Source organism: Pristiophorus japonicus, unplaced genomic scaffold (genome assembly GCF_044704955.1).
Source record: "Pristiophorus japonicus isolate sPriJap1 unplaced genomic scaffold, sPriJap1.hap1 HAP1_SCAFFOLD_244, whole genome shotgun sequence".
Classification (NCBI taxonomy): domain Eukaryota; kingdom Metazoa; phylum Chordata; class Chondrichthyes; family Pristiophoridae; genus Pristiophorus; species Pristiophorus japonicus.
The window spans coordinates 929,547-935,137 of NW_027252166.1; positions in this window are offsets into that span (position 1 = coordinate 929,547).

The following is a 5,591-nucleotide window of genomic DNA, read 5'->3' on the forward strand; positions in this document are numbered from 1 at the left end:
CCGCAGGTGGGATAACAGAGTGAATCCCTTCCCACACTCAGAGAGGTGAACATCTCTCCCGAATGTGAACTCGCTGGTGTATCAGCAGGTGGGATAACTGAGTGAATCACTTCCCACACTCAGAGAGGTGAACGGCCTCTCCCCAGTGTGTACTCACTGGTGTATCAGCAGGTTGGATAACTGAGTGAATCTCTTCCCACACTCAGAGACGTAAACAGTCTCTCCCCAGTGTGAACTCGCTGGTGTATCAGCAGGTGGGATAACTGAGTGAATCCCTTCCCACACTCAAAGAGGTAAACAGTCTCTTCCCAGTGTGAACTCGCTGGTGTATCAGCAGGTGGGATAACTGAGTGAGTCCCTTCCCACACTCAGAGAGGTGAACGGCCTCTCCCCAGTGTGAACTCGCTGGCGCATCAGCAGGTGGGATAACTGAGTGAATCCCTTCCCACACTCAGAGAGGTGAACGGCCTCTCCCCAGTGTGAACTCGCTGGTGTATCAGCAGGTGGGATAACTGAGTGAATCCCTTCCCACATTCAGAGAGGTGAACGGTCTCTCCCCAGTGTGACCACGCTGGTGTATCAGCAGGTGGGATAACTGAGTGAATCCCTTCCCACACTCAGAGAGGTGAACGGTCTCTCCCCAGTGTGAACTCACTGGTGTATCAGCAGGTGGGATAACTGAGTGAATCCCTTCCCACACTCAGAGAGGTGAACGGTCTCTCCCCAGTGTGAACTCGCTGGCGTATCAGCAGGTGGGATAACTGAGTGAATACCTTCCCACACTCAGAGAGGTGAACGGCCTCTCCCCAGTGTGAACTCGCTGGTGTATCAGTCGGTGGGATAACTGAGTGAATCCCTTCCCACACTCAGAGAGGTGAACGGTCTCTCCCCAATGTGAACTCGCTGGTGTACCAGTAGCTGGGATAACTGAGTGAATCCCTTCCCACACTCAGAGCAGGTGAACGGCCTATCCCCAGTGTGAAGTCGCTGGTGTATCAGCAGGTGGGATAACTAAGTGAATCCCTCCCCACACTCAGAGAGGTGAACGGTCTCTCCCCAGTGTGACCTCGCTGGTGTATCAGCAGGTGGGATAACTGAGTGAATCCCTTCCCACACTCAGAGAGGTGAACGGCCTCTCCCCAATGTGACCTCGCTGGTGTATCAGCAGGTGAGATAACTGAGTGAATCCCTTCCCACACTCAGAGAGGTGAACGGTCTCTCCCCAGTGTGAACTCGCTGGTGTATCAGCAGGTGGGATAATTGAGTGAATCCCTTCCCACACTCAGAGAGGTGAACGGTCTCTCCCCAGTGTGAACTCGCTGGTGTATCCGCAGGTGGGATAACTGAGTGAATCCCTTCCCACACTCAGAGAGGTGAACAGTCTCTCCCCAGTGTGAACTCGCTGGTGTATCAGCAGGTGGGATAACTGAGTGAAACTCTTCCCACACTCAGAGAGGTGAACGGCCTCTCCCCAGTGTGAACTCGCTGGTGTATCCGCAGGTGGGATAACTGAGTGAATCCCTTCCCACACTCAGAGAAGTGAACGGTCTCTCCCCAGGGTGACCTCGCTGGTCTATCAGCAGGTGGGATAACTGAGTGAATCCCTTCCCACACTCAGAGAGGTGAACGGTCTCTCCCTAGTGTGAACTCGCTGGTGTATCAGCAGGTGGGATAACTGAGTGAATCCCTTCCCACATTCAGAGAGGTGAACGATCTCTCCCCAGTGTGAACTCGCTGTTGTATCAGCAGGTGGGATAACTGAGTGAATCCCTTCCCATACTCAGAGAGGTGAACGGTCTCTCCCCAGTGTGAACTCGCTGGTGTATCACCAGGTGGGATAACTGAGTGAGTCCCTTCCCACACTCAGAGGGGTGAACGGCCTCTCCCCAGCGTGAACTCGCTGGTGTATCAGCAGGTGGGGTAACTGCGTGAATCCCTTCCCACACTCAGAGAGGTGAACGGCCTCTCCCCAGAGTGACCTCGCTGGTGTATCAGCAGGTGGGATAACTGAGTGAATCCGTTCCCACACTAAGAGAGGTGAACGGTGTCTCCTCAGTGTGAACTCGCTGGTGTATCAGCAGGTGGGATAACTGAGTGAATCCCTTCCCACACTCAGAGAGGTGAACTGTCTCTCCCCAGTGTGAACTCACTGGTGTATCAGTAGGTGGGATAAGTGAGTGAATCCCTTCCCACACTCAGAGAGGTGAACCGCCTCTCCCCAGTGTGAACGCACTGGTGTATCAGCAGGTGGGATAACTGAGTGAATCCCTTCCAACACACAGAGAGGTGAACGGTCTCTCCCCAGTGTGAACTCGCTGGTGTATCAGCAGGTGGGATAACTGAGTGAATCCCTTCCCACACACAGAGAGGTGAACGGTCTCTCCCCAGTGTGAAATCGCTGGTGTATCAGTCGGTGGGATAACTGAGTGAATCCCTTCCCACACTCAGAGAGGTGAACGGTCTCTCCCGAGAGTGACCTCGCTGGTGTATCAGCAGGTGAGATAACTGAGTGAATCCCTTCCCACACTCAGAGAGGTGAACGGTCTCTCCCCAGTGTGAACTCGCTGGTGTATCAGTCGGTGGGATAACTGAGTGAATCCCTTCCCACACTCAGAGAGGTGAACGGCCTCTCCCCAGTGTGACCTCGCTGGTGTATCAGCAGGTGGGATAACTGAGTGAATCCCTTCCCACACTGAGAGAGGTGAACGGCCTCTCCCCAGTGTGAACTCGCTGGTGTATCAGCAGGTGGGATAACTGAGTGAATCCCTTCCCACACTCAGAGAGGTGAACAGACTCTCCCCAGTGTGAACTCGCTGGTGTGTCAGCAGTTGGGATAACTGAGTGAATCTCTTCCCACACTCAGAGAGGTGAACGGCCTCTCCCCAGTGTGAAATCGCTGGTGTATCCGCAGGTGGGATAACTGAGTGAATCCCTTCCCACACTCAGAGAGGTGAACCGCCTCTCCCCAGTGTGAACGCACTGGTGTATCAGCAGGTGGGATAACTGAGTGAATCCCTTCCAACACACAGAGAGGTGAACGGTCTCTCCCCAGTGTGAACTCGCTGGTGTATCAGCAGGTGGGATAACTGAGTGAATCCCTTCCCACACACAGAGAGGTGAACGGTCTCTCCCCAGTGTGAAATCGCTGGTGTATCAGTCGGTGGGATAACTGAGTGAATCCCTTCCCACACTCAGAGAGGTGAACGGTCTCTCCCGAGAGTGACCTCGCTGGTGTATCAGCAGGTGAGATAACTGAGTGAATCCCTTCCCACACTCAGAGAGGTGAACGGTCTCTCCCCAGTGTGAACTCGCTGGTGTATCAGTCGGTGGGATAACTGAGTGAATCCCTTCCCACACTCAGAGAGGTGAACGGCCTCTCCCCAGTGTGACCTCGCTGGTGTATCAGCAGGTGGGATAACTGAGTGAATCCCTTCCCACACTGAGAGAGGTGAACGGCCTCTCCCCAGTGTGAACTCGCTGGTGTATCAGCAGGTGGGATAACTGAGTGAATCCCTTCCCACACTCAGAGAGGTGAACAGACTCTCCCCAGTGTGAACTCGCTGGTGTGTCAGCAGTTGGGATAACTGAGTGAATCTCTTCCCACACTCAGAGAGGTGAACGGCCTCTCCCCAGTGTGAAATCGCTGGTGTATCCGCAGGTGGGATAACTGAGTGAATCCCTTCCCACACTCAGAGAGGTGAACGGTCTCTCCCCAGTGTGAACTCGCTGGTGTATCAGTAGGTGGGGTAACTGAGTGAATCCCTTCCAACACTCAGAGAGGTGAACGGTCTCTCCCCAGTGTGAACTCGCTGGTGTATCCGCAGGTGGGATAACTGAGTGAATCCCTTCCCATACTCAGAGAAGTGAACGGTCTCTCCCCAGTGTGACCTCGCTGGTGTATCAGCAGGTGGGATAACTGAGTGAATCCCTTCCCACACTCAGAGAGGTGAACGGTCTCTCCCCAGTGTGAACTCGCTGGTGTATCCGCAGGTTGGATAACTGAGTGAATCCCTTCCCACACTCAGAGAAGTGAACGGTCTCTCCCCAGTGTGACCTCGCTGGTGTATCAGCAGGTGGGATAACTGAGTGAATCCCTTCCCACACTCAGAGAGGTGAACGGTCTCTCCCCAGTGTGACCTCGCTGGTGTATCAGCAGGTGGGATAACTGAGTGAATCCCTCCCCACACTCAGAGAGGTGAACAGCCTCTCCCCAGTGTGAACTCGCTGGTGTATCAGCAGGTGGGATAACTGAGTGAATCCCTTCCCACACTCAGAGAGGTGAACGGTCTCTCCCCAGTGTGAACTCGCTGGTGTATCACCAGGTGGGATAACTGAGTGAATCCCTTCCCACACTCAGAGAGGTGAACGGTCTCTCCCCAGTGTGACCTCGCTGGTGTATCAGTCGGTGGGATAACTGAGTGAATCCGTTCCCACACTCAGAGAGGTGAACGGCCTCTCCCCAGTGTGACCTCGCTGGTGTATCAGCAGGTGGGATAACTGAGTGAATCCCTTCCCACACTCAGAGAGGTGAACGGTCTCTCCCCAGTGTGAACTCGCTGGTGTATCACCAGGTGGGATAACTGAGTGAGTCCCTTCCCACACACAGAGGGGTGAACGGCCTCTCCCCAGCGTGAACTCGCTGGTGTATCAGTCGGTGGGATAACTGAGTGAATCCCTTCCCACACTCAGAGAGGTGAACGGTGTCTCCTCAGTGTGAACTCGCTGGTGTATCAGCAGGTGGGATAACTGAGTGAATCCCTTCCCACACTCAGAGAAGTGAACTGTCTCTCCCCAGTGTGAACTCACTGGTGTATCAGTAGGTGGGATAAGTGAGTGAATCCCTTCCCACACTCAGAGAGGTGAACGGCCTCTCCCCAGTGTGAACGCACTGGTGTATCAGCAGGTGGGATAACTGTGTGAATCCCTTCCAACACACAGAGAGGTGAACGGTCTCTCCCCAGTGTGAACTCGCTGGTGTATCAGCAGGTGGGATAACTGAGTGAATCCCTTCCCACACACAGAGAGGTGAACGGTCTCTCCCCAGTGTGAACTCGCTGGTGTATCAGTCGGTGGGATAACTGAGTGAATCCCTTCCCACACTCAGAGAGGTGAACGGTCTCTCCCCAGTGTGAACTCGCTCTTGTATCAGTAGATGGGATAACTGAGTGAATCTCTTCCCACACTCAGAGAGGTGAACGGTCTCTACCCAGTGTGAACTCGCTGGTGTATCAGTAGGTGGGATAACTGAGTGAATCCCTTCCCACACTCAGAGAGGTGAACGGTCTCTCCCCATTGTGAACTCACTGGTGTATCAGTCGGTGGGATAACTGAGTGAATCCCTTCCCACACTCAGAGAGGTGAACGGTCTCTCCCCAATGTGAACTCGCTGGTGTACCAGTAGCTGGGATAACTGAGTGAATCCCTTCCCACACTCAGAGCAGGTGAACGGCCTATCCCCAGTGTGAAGTCGCTGGTGTATCAGCAGGTGGGATAACTAAGTGAATCCCTCCCCACACTCAGAGAGGTGAACGGTCTCTCCCCAGTGTGACCTCGCTGGTGTATCAGCAGGTGGGATAACTGAGTGAATCCCT